The sequence below is a fragment of the Bos indicus genome, chromosome 10 (genome assembly GCF_029378745.1).
Source record: "Bos indicus isolate NIAB-ARS_2022 breed Sahiwal x Tharparkar chromosome 10, NIAB-ARS_B.indTharparkar_mat_pri_1.0, whole genome shotgun sequence".
NCBI lineage: Eukaryota > Metazoa > Chordata > Mammalia > Artiodactyla > Bovidae > Bos > Bos indicus.
The window spans coordinates 22158366-22169773 of record NC_091769.1 but is presented as its reverse complement, the minus strand read 5'-3'; the positions used below and the strand labels follow the sequence as shown (position 1 = coordinate 22169773).

Genomic DNA, 11408 nt, shown 5'->3' with positions numbered 1-11408 from the left:
TCTCAGATTCCTAAAAACAGTAAGAGAGGATGTCAGTGGGCTATACTAAGATGAGATATAACACTTTTCAAATATTTGAAGGACTGCCATTTAGACAAGGGAAGGGGTGAGGACAGGAGGCAAAATCAAAACCAGTGGATGAAAGGAGATGTGTCTCGGCCTTCTGTGGGACCTTTCTGAACAAGGCCTGCGGTGGAAAGGCTGCTTTGTGAAGTGTGCGACCCTTCTTCCTTGGAGACCTTCACACTGGGTCCTGTAGCTGACTATCTGATGTTGTAGAAGGGGTTTCTGTGCCATTTTAGATATTGGACTGAATCATCTCTGGGCTCCCTTTCAACTCTAAGTGCTAAGATCTCATGACTCCAGCCTAGAGGATGAAAAGGTGAGCTCAGACGTGTTTCTTCTATTTTTATTATTTTGATAGTCAAAGAAATATGTCATTGAATTATTCATGAGCTAAAGCCTATTTGGGCTTTTTATACCTAAGAGATGGTGGGATATGATTCCCCAGTGCCGTAAATGGGAAAATAAAGAGTGGTATTAGGAAGGAAAAAAGAGGAAAAGAAAATGCCTGGAGGGACAACCAGAGGTCGAAGGAGGGGAATGGGGTGATTCTGCAAAGGACTGCAAAGGACAGTCTATCAGAGTTTTCGCAAGTTCACCTTTGGAAAAGGATCCAAACACAATGACAATCCAACTAAGTGAACTGTCTTTTATACGGGGAAATAGGGCCCGGGAAGCCAAGTTCCTTCCAATTTAAACACTCTCAAAAGGACGTGTAATTGCTTTCTGATGGGAGGGTGCCTCTGCAGGTGGGAATGCTATTGTTAGCACAGACCATTTGTCCCTTGAGAGATAGCCTCTGAGATCTGACTGTCCCACTCAGACTGTCAACTGCACAAGGAAAGACTTAAAGCCACTTAAAGAGGATGAAGGTGGATTTTCAACCCTGGCCCCCAGGGCAGGAGAGAGAGGGATGGGGAACATTAGGAGCAGGTTCATGTACAGGGGGCCGGCACTGTGTCGATAGAGGCTCAAGTCTGGGGAGGTTCTACTTTGGAAGAGGAACCCGGCTAACTGTACAGCCTGGTGAGTGGGTTGTTATCTAGTCCAGGGAAACATTTCTATGAAGAAACTGAAAAGCGAGATGAATGAATGCCCTTAGTTCTAAAACTAAGGGAATATGTGTATTGCTGTTCCTGGAGGACACTCCTTCCTAGGTAGACTGGGATGGGGAGGTAGAAGAAAGATCAGGATCACCTAGGATCCCTTTCAGGAGCCCGAGACTCTGAGAGGAGGCTGTGCTTGTCCCCACTGAAGGCAAAGGAGAAGGGCGTTCCCACTGGAGTGTGTGAGGCACCCCAAAACCCCCACTCCAGTCTACACCCAACACTTGGTTGGATGTGCCAGACTGAGGTACAGGGTTGCCAGGGTTATTTTTCTGGAGTCCAGAGGCCCTATCAACTTCTTTCTTATCATGAATGACCTCTCCATAGTATTCTGTCAACTTTCCCCAGGAAGCCGCCTCCCTCTTCCTTAGTAGAAGCCTCCCCATTGAATGGGCTCTAGAATAACTGGAGGGAGTTAGGATCTGCAACTTGGACCAAGGAAAGAAAAGCTGATCACAGTGTACAGCAGCTCAGAGGGCCTGAGTAGACCCAAAACAATATCCTTCTTCTCTTCGGGGTCTTCCCAGGGCACTAAATTGAATATAAAGAGACTCAGTGTACATGCCTATGTATGGGTGGGTTCATTAAGCTGTATGTATGAACAGCCTGATCCCAGAAGTCTTACAGAGCTTATAGGACTTCCTGTTCTCAGGTTCCTTTGTGGGTTACAAATGGTCAAATGGGCCCCTGAGTGAGGCTTTGTTGACAGCTATTATTCTCACTCACAGATCCAGGTCCAAACAGCCAAAGCAGAGAAGTAAGTTAATATATGAAAGAATGAGACCCAAGTATGTGCCACAGACAAGCATTCCAGCTCTACAAAATGGGCACAGTGCTGGGAGCCAGGATTACCCTAACCATCACAAGCCCTCCACTTTGCCCCAGCCACAGGACAGGGGTCAGGCATCTGAAGAGTGTGATTTCTTTGGTCCCTGTGGTTTTTGCTGGGCCTTGAATCACTGTGTGACCACCACTGCAGGGACCAAGCTAACCTTTGGAGAAGGAACCAGGCTGATAGTCAAGCTGAGTGAGTACCGGTACCTGAGCCAAAATTCTGTTTCCAACATTGAAGCAGGAACCTAGTCATCAATTTTAGACTGAGTGTGTTATGCGGGCCCACATAAATCTGTCTCAAACTTGCCTTAAAATTGTGTAGTGTTGCTCTTATGCATAAGCATATAGGGATGCACAAATTCAGTGTGGAGAAAAATAGCACTATATTGATATTTTCTTGGATCTGTCTTCTTAAGAAAAGGAAAATAGTTAAGGCCCTTTCCTTATTTCTTCACATCTTTGTCCCACAACGTAGAAGAAAAAGGAAAGCACTGATTCTCTCAATTCAGAGTGGTTAAAGGATTCGAACGTGCTCACAATAGCAGGGCCAGCACCTACATGTTCTAAGGTGCAATATATTGCTGTCTGTACCAGGCTGCACCCCCTATAACCATCACTCTGATTTATCTCCTCTGGCCCTCATTTTTCCCAATTAATGCAACTGAAATATTTGTAACTCTTATCTCCTGGCTCACAGAAAGCATGTGAGGATTAAAAGGACATTACTCTGAAAAAGTTGAGCTGGAGGTTTATTTAGAGAGGTCCTGTTTTGTTTTGTTTTTTTCTAAGGGAGGAAATGGATATTGTTTTTGTTGTTGATGATATTGCCTTTTTCATTAGGGAAGAGAAAAAGGAAGGAAGAGATCCTTGAAAGCCATGGTGATATGATCAATACATGAACATGTACAAAAAATCATTAAGGCATTCAGTGAAGTGAGTGAAGTCGCTCAGTCATGTCTGACTCTTTGTGACCCCATGGACAGTAGCCTACCAGGCTCCGGGTCCATGGGATTTTCCAGGCAAGAATACTGGAGTGGGTTGCCATTTCCTTCTCCAGGGGATCTTCCCAACCCAGGGATTGAACCCGGGTCTCCTGCATTGCAGGCAGATTCTTTACCAACTGAGCCACTAGGTATTCAACTCGGGGCCAAAAGACAGTGGATCTGGCTCAGTCACTCACCAGCCACGTGCCCATGGGAAGCCTTGTAAGCCTCAGTTCATCTACAACATGGAGATTATGATTCTAGCTCTGCCTAGCTCAAAGGATTTTGTAAGAATCAAGAGAGATAATGTATGTGAAATCTCTTTGAAAAGTATGGGCAGTCAGATGATTCATGAATTTTTTGAGAGTCAGATTTTATGAAAAATTCCATTTGAGGATAAACTTGGAAATCAAAAAGCTTCATGGATCTTGGCTATGGCAGAGAAAGGGTTGAACGTGAATATAAGGTGAACCTTTCCAGCCCTGAGAAACCAGAACATGAGAATTGGGAACTGAGACAGTCCCTGGAGACCATCAAGACCTGAGATCACTTGGGAGAGAAATGAGTGAGGTTGTGAGCGTGTAGGAAATGGTTTCGGAGGTTTCCTACCATGCCGAAGAATGTATGACTTTAAGACTTTTCTTGAGTTTACCTAAATATGTGTTTAGTGTTGGACTGGGTGTCAACCAAGTGAGGGATCCTGGGAGAATTCCTGTGCTTGTAAATGAAGCTCACTTTGGTTTTTGTGGTGAAATAGATCACTGTGGGGTTTTCAAGTGGCCAGAAGTTGGTTTTTGGAAGTGGGACCATGTTAAAGGTGAATCTTAGTAAGTATTGAATTTTGAAATCTATTAGTTACTGAGACATGTAACAGACTTTTTTGTAAATCTAAGGGGACTGCCAAATGTTTCCAGTTTATTCAGATTTAGTGGAGAACAGAGTTCTTCCCACGTCCTCTCCATCCTAAGTGTAAAAGCTCATTTTGTTAGGTAATGGTTTGCATTGTTGGACAGTTTAATAGAGAACCAGAATGGCAGAAGTCTCCCCATCTCAGTGGTCAGCTCCATCAGAGAAGTCATCTGAGAAACACTCTGAGAGGCTAATATCTTCTCTTCCAGCGGTCCTCCTCTTACAACCTTAATGCACTCAACAACCATTGCCACAGTTCCCAATTCCTGTAATGTCCCAAAGTCACTTTGGAAGAACCTCAGTCTCATTTTATCTTTCCTAAGCAGGAATGAGGTATGAGGTGGAACTGTATCTAGTATTTCAAGAGAGAGAAGGCATGATCTAGGCATCCATGGCCATCCTTGACACTGTGTGATTTGGAACCAGGCTTTGATCTTTCAGGCCCTCAAATTGCTGATCTATAAATGGAGGTGACGATTCATTCTTCCAAGCTTGGATCTCATCATCACCTTCTCAGAGAGACCTTTCCTGCCTAATCCATCCAACAAGCCACCAAACACAGACAGTGCCTGGCTCTCCATCCCATTATCCAGCCTGATCTGTTCCTGCACTTCATCACCTGACATTGTATTATCTATGGATTGGTTCCTGTGTGCCTCCTTCTAGACTGTAAGTGCCATGGGGACAGGGACAGTGTCCCAGCGGCTTTCAGCTGTATCCTAGCACCTAGCACTGGGCCTCACACATGGAGATGTTGTGTGAAGTTTGTTAAGTGAGCACAGGACCCACCACATCTACCTTCCTTCTCACAAAGTAACAAAGCTTTACTGTTGCATTCCCAAACCCTGGGAGCTCACTGAATTCCTTGCCGAAGGCAAGGACAGAATACAAGTGTCCCTTGTCAGGTGAGTGAGCAGGTACTCAAGGTATTTGCAGGACCTTGTTTCACTGTGCCTACCAGGGAGGAAATGCATTGGTCTTTGGGAAAGGAACCACAGTATCAGTGCATCCCAGTAAGTACCTGGTTATTATTGATCATAACACCTGAACTTATCCTGCAGACTTAATCTGCAGGGGACTAAACGTTTCATTCTTTTTTCTAAATGTGTCCTGTGTTTCTGTGTATCTTCTTTTTAAATATGTATTTATATGACTGTTCCAGGTCTTAGTAGTGGTATGGAAAGTCTTAGTTGCAGCATGTGGGATCTAGTTGCCTGACCGGGGATCACAGCACCCTACCTTGGCAGTGTAGAGCCTTAGCCACTGGACCACCAGGGAAGCCCCTATCTCCTTATTTTTTAACTCAAGGAGTACTGGGGTTTGATGATGAGAGGCATTAAGACAAAATGAAAAACATGTGTACTATCCCCCATGTCTAATACTCCAACCATACCTACTACATGCTCACAAATGTTTTTTAAAATAAACTAAAGTGAGTGATAAAAGAAAGATAGATTACCTACAGGGATGGGAGCAATTCACTAAGCACTGGTAAAGGGAGCTTGTGTACAGGGGTTGATGCCTAAGTAAACATGGGGACCAGAGCTGATATCCTTTGGCAGGTAAAACAATATGACTTGGTGAAATTTTGCAAATCTTTCTGAAGGAAATACGTCAGAGTTGTCTAGAGACTATCACTTGGACTCTTCTCAGGCTTTCCCCTCCATCAGTTCTATTGTGCTCTGAAAAAGAAGCTTTCAGAGGCTTAACTCCATGGCTTAGTCTTTATTTCAATAATAAAAAAGGAGGAAATCCCAGCCAGAGTTCCCAGGAAGGAGGACAGATACACGCTAATCACACTAATCTATTATCAAGGTAGCTCAGGAATTATTTTCAGGCAGCACGGTGCTGTGATTTATAACACATTCATCTTTGCGAGTGGGACAAGATTATCAGTAAAACCCAGTAAGTAGACAATATGTCACTAAAGTAGGAGGCTTAATGTGGCCGTTGAACTTACTGCAGTATTTGTAGGGCCTGAGCGTCAAGAAATGAATGGTTTATGTGGACTAACATTCATTCTGATGTAGAAAGAAATGTTAAAGTAACGGCACGGAGGCTAGGCTAAACGTGGAGCAAAAGTACTCATGTGGATGAACCAAAAGCAACAGACTGAAACAGTTCAGTCCGAGAGTAGATCATAAAGAAAAAAGCAAAGTTTGGCTAAACACTGCTAGTCCTTCTAAACCTGGCTAGATCAGTGCATCTGAGCCATAATTTCTTCACCTGTAAAATGAAAATACGTCATCTCACCTCAAAAGTTTTTTTAAAAATAAAATAAGTTAATGGATATGAAACTACTTTTATAAACTAGCAAATGCTATGTACATGTAAAATATTATGATTGTTTTCAGAAAAAAAGGCTAGGATGGCTAGTATACTTCTCCATAGAGAATATGTAGGTTCTTAGTAAAAGAGCTATTTTCATGTTGATCTGTAGCCATAGACATTGGTGAAAACCGCTTTCTCTTCTACTGAAGTAGAAGAGACACTTAAACGTCACCCACATGAGAATGGCAGAAAGGAAGCCATCCTGTATAGGCCTGCATTGTAGCGTGAATCCTAGGGGTGACCGAAAGGTTGCCTTTGGAACTGGAACGACACTTCAGGTCACCCCAAGTAAGACTAAATTCCTAAGCATTTCTCCTTCCTTGTGTTGTCATCTCATAGATTGTAACATTTGGAGCGCATGATGGGGATGTAATAAGCCTTTTCTGGCCATTTTTTGAAAGATTTAAATAAAGCTATTTAGAAAGATCCCTCATCCAACCCTTAATGTTCTAATAGTTTTGTCTCATCCAAGTTGTGTTCTTTCTTAATAGAATAGAAAGCCAAGACATTGCCCATGAGGCCAACTGAAACAGTAAATTCGCAGAGAATAAGAACCAAAGAGAAGGCAAGTGATTTTTTTTTTAATTATATCTAAACCAGAATGGATGCCCTTTAGTCAGAGGCATGCCTGACTTTGGGGACAGAACAGAACTCAAGTAGGTAACCAAGGTGCCACGGGGCCACTAAGTCTGCAAGATAAGGAGGTAGGATCAGTAAGTTGTCACTCTGTGATCTGGATGTTATTCCCTGAAGTTTCAGATTGATTGAAGTTAAAATTGGGAGAGACACTATGGCAGGAATTTAAAGTTTGATAAGTGTAATGAAGACAAAAGAGCTAGATACATCTGCTGGATAAACAGAGTTGAAAATCACAAGTTGGATGGTGATAGACCCAGGGCTGTGAGTAGATCAAGGCTTCATTTTAAGTGTTGCACAATAAATGCTCATAATTGAGTCGAATGGCCTGTGTTATGCAGAATGTAAAAAGAAAGTTAAGACGAAGGGGCTGTATCTCTCAGTCTTGGGTATGAGAAGATGTGTGGGCTTGCAGGGGTTTTTGACTGACTAAGAAACACTGTGGGAAGGGTGGAGGCTATACATGGACCTTCGGAAGCGGGACTAGACTGCTGGTCAGGCCTGGTGAGTAGAGTATCAGAGGAACAGCGGGAAGGTTGGTGAACATGTTTTCATGTCTCAGGAAATGACGGCATGATAGAGGATGAGCTGGAGTTTGGGGGTCACTGATACTAGTGTTTTAACATCTGGTTCTGGCAAGAGGATTAACTGCAACACATTTGCAGTCTCATTCTCTTAGAAACAAAAAGGAGAGTCCTTCTCCCATAGCTCCTCCTAACATGTATCTGTCCTGCCCTAAAAAGTCTCACGCTTCCAGGATACTTGTATATCAGGACTGGTTCCACATGCTCAGCCCATCATCTGTTCTTCCTTGGTAAAGTAAGGATAGTAGTATCAGAGTTCATGGCATAGTTATGGCCCGAATAAGGCAAGGTTATACAGAGGTTGTTAACCCACTTGGCACATAATAGATTCTAGTGCAGGTCTTCTTTCCCTTCCTAAGTAGGTCAGAGGTTGGAGGGCCCAACACCACCGGCTATTTTTGTATGGGGGTTTGCTACAGTGTGAATTCAGGATACAACACACCTACTTTTGGAAAGGGCACTGTGCTTCTTGTCTTTCCAGGTAAATGTTGACCTAATCCCACTCCTCTTTTCTCGTTCTCTGGTTTAAGGCTTCTACACGTAATTACTGTGTTTTACCCTTGTGACATCATCCTTGTTTTATCAGTTGACCTATGATTTTAAGGTTGAGCCCTCATGGAAGACTTTGAAAAAGGAAAGTAACCAACAGAAGAGTTGGATTAGTAGAATTAGTTGAATTAGTAGAACTAATTCACTAGATCAGGATGGAATAGAGACTAATACCCTAGGTGATTAAGACAAACCTGGGTTTCCCTAGAAATAGCTTGGCTTCTTGCTTGAAGACTAGCCTGTGGTGTCTCCCCTGGTATCCCTTCCTTTCCTCTTCCCTCAGTATCCCGTATCTAGCCGTGGAATACTGGACAGTCTGTGACACATACAGCTACAGAATTCTTTCATTAGTGAGATCTGCCTATTAAAACTGAAAGATTCTTAAGAGCAGAGGCTCCTGTTATATACCATGAAGTATCTAATACGGTCCTTTTACAAAGTAAGTGCTTGAAAAGTGCTTGTTTAATTGAAATCGAATACCCAGAGAGATCAAGTTTCCAGGCCACAGAGAAGAAGAGAATACAGTAAGTGACACAGTACGTATCAGTATGTGGTAGAGAGGGGAAAATACTAGATTGAGAGTCAAGCAACTCATGTTTTGGTCTCTGCTACCAGCTAGCAGTGAAACCTGGAGCACATCTCTTGCCTCTGGGCCTCAGTTCTCTCATCCAAAAATGGGAGAGTAGGTCTGCATGGCCTCTCTGGCCCCTTGGCACCAGCAGCCCGTGAATTTATTCTTCTTGGGCTGCAGGGAGTTTTTTTCTCATATGAGTAAGTCAAATAGCTATATTAAGTCTAAAACATTTTCTAACTCATCAGGTAAATCAAGAAAAGGGGTGACGTGACAGAGGGAGTTTATTGTGAGGCATCAAACACTGTGGGAATTGGGGAGGAGGAAACAAACTCATCTTTGGGAAAGGCACCCACCTACAAGTGAAGCTGAGTAAGTGTGCAATTCCATGGTAAATGCAAAATGTATTCCAATGACAGTGACTGGAAGTTTGTCAAGGAGATTTTGTCATTTGTATCTTATTTATAAGTAACCACAATCTAGTGTTGAAGTAAGAATTGTGGCACTCAGATAAATTAGTGAAAATATTCAAACATTGTATGAGCATCCTTTCCTTATGGTGAAATTTAGCAAACTATTAAGACTTTTCCCAAGATGTGAGGCTGACAAACCTGGGTTTCTCCAGAAATAGCTTGGCTTCCTGCTTAAAGACTAGCCTGTTTTCAAGAACAGCCTGGTGTCTAGCCTGTCCTAGGCCCTGCTATAGGGCTCCATTTGTATAGAGTTGGCCCAGTCATGGGGTACCATTTTGTACAGAGTTATGTCAGAGTGTGAACACGGGTTATCAGAAACTCACATTTGGAACTGGCACCCAACTTTTAATCAACCCAAGTAAGTCAGATCTCCAGAAACGTGTGACCCCACTTCCAGTGTTGGGTTTACATGTATCTATGTAGTGTTTGCTCTGGTCAAAATATAATATGATGGTGATGATAATAATATCATTATTTTGTCATGTCATTATTATTAGCACTACTGTTTTGTTATTATTAATCATAACAATGCTGCTAACTTTGAATTTACTTTTCTGCCACGTTATTCATCTTACCCTTTAAGGAGAATCAGTGTGAAGGTAACAGGAGGAAAATGGACAGGACAAAAAGCTCTGTCCAGTATTAGAGTTTTTAGCACTAAAATTGAGCTAAATGCCAGAAAGAGGAAAAAAGATAAAAAGCAGGAAATTGCATGGCCGTAATCTAATAGAATTTTTCTACCTCCACTGCCATTGACTCTGAGACTTACCATAGGAGGCTATTCAAGGTCACTTTACCTATGCCCCAGGGCTTCCCTGGTGGCTCAGAGGTTAAAGCATCTGCCTCCAATGCGGGAGACCTGGGTTCCATCCCTGGGTTGGGAAGATCCCCTGGAGAAGGCAATGGCACCCCACTCCAGTACTCTTGCCTGGAGAATCCCATGGACGGAGGAGCCTGGTGGGCTACAGTCCACAGGGTCGCAAAGTCGGACACAACTGAGCGACTTCACTTTCACTTTCACTTTACCTTATGCCCCAGCTCATTTCAGAGGCTATGTCCCTTTGCACTAAACATTATTCAAGAAGAGTCAGTGAAGTGCAGAGAAAGGAACCCAGGGTTTCTAGTTTCAGTCTAGAGTTCTAGATTTGATTGCACCCCAATGACTGTGTCATTGCCCCTCTGTGTGCCTCAGACTCCTCCAGTGTGAGATGAGAGGGTTGAAGCACTCAAAATCTATGGTTCTAGGATCTTACTCCGATAGCACCCTAGAGTTTATATCACTACAATCCAAGGATATTGACTCTTATGGCTATTTAACAAATTCTCTAACACTAAAAAAAGCCTTATTGATTAATAATTTAACAACATAGAAATCATAACCACCATCTCAGTTTCTATGATGGGTAGATATCATGTTAGGCGCATGACATATAGTATTGTGTATCTTCAAACAACTCTACGATCAAGGAACAATATTCCTATTTTACAGAAGAGAAAACTGAAATTCAGAGAAAGAAGTATTGCCCAAGATCCCAGGGTTAGTGAGTAGAAGGGTCTACATTCAAACCAGGATCTGCCTGCCTGATCTCAAAGACTTACTCTTTCTACTACTTTATGTCACAGACCCTGTGCCGGTGCTTACTTAGAAATGAGAGAGGATGCCAATCAGAATTACTAAGGAAATATATGAAATTTATCTTTTCTATTCTTAGATACTGCCATGACTGAGAGATAGAGCCTTGAGCAATCTTGACTTGGGTGCTGCAAATCTAAAGGATTCTCTGCCCTTTTTAATGAGAAATAAGTAGTACAGGGGGGCTGCTGAGAGCATTTACCCCAGTGGAGACAGCAGAGAGAAGAGCTGGCAGCAGCCACTTCCTCAACACGGACTGTCCTTTCCTCTCAGTACCTGTTGTATTTTCCCCAGGCAGACGGCCCCCAGGGTAATCCATCTACAAGTGCCTCACTCATTTGTGAATTATAGAAATATGCAATGGTGAGGACACTTTGGGCACTGCTGGATCATAGAACTTTAGCTCTGAAAGGGAAATTTTTTTTTTTCTATAAGGAAATTAAGATCCAGAGAAGTTCACTGAACTGTCCATTATCATAAATTCAGTGAGAACTAGGGCTGGGACTGAAACGTGGGGATCTTGGTCTCTGGGCCATATTCCATGACTACTGTTTGGTGAACTAACACTTCTGACAGGAAAGATGTATGAGATCGTTCAAGAGCAGGAAAAAAACTGGGTTTTACTGAGAGACTATAAAAAAAAAAAAAAAGCTCCTTGCTTAAGAGTCTGTGCTTCTACTTCAGGGGGCACGGGTTTGATCCCTGGTCGGGGAAGTTCCACTTGGCCAAAAAAGGA

The 11408-nt window shown here is 42.8% G+C and overlaps 1 gene segment (V, D, J or C); it reads left to right on the top strand.

Annotated features, from left to right (window-relative positions):
• LOC109564828 (T cell receptor alpha chain constant-like) overlaps positions 1-11408 on the top strand; it is a 76360-nt gene that overhangs the window by 46830 nt on the left and 18122 nt on the right.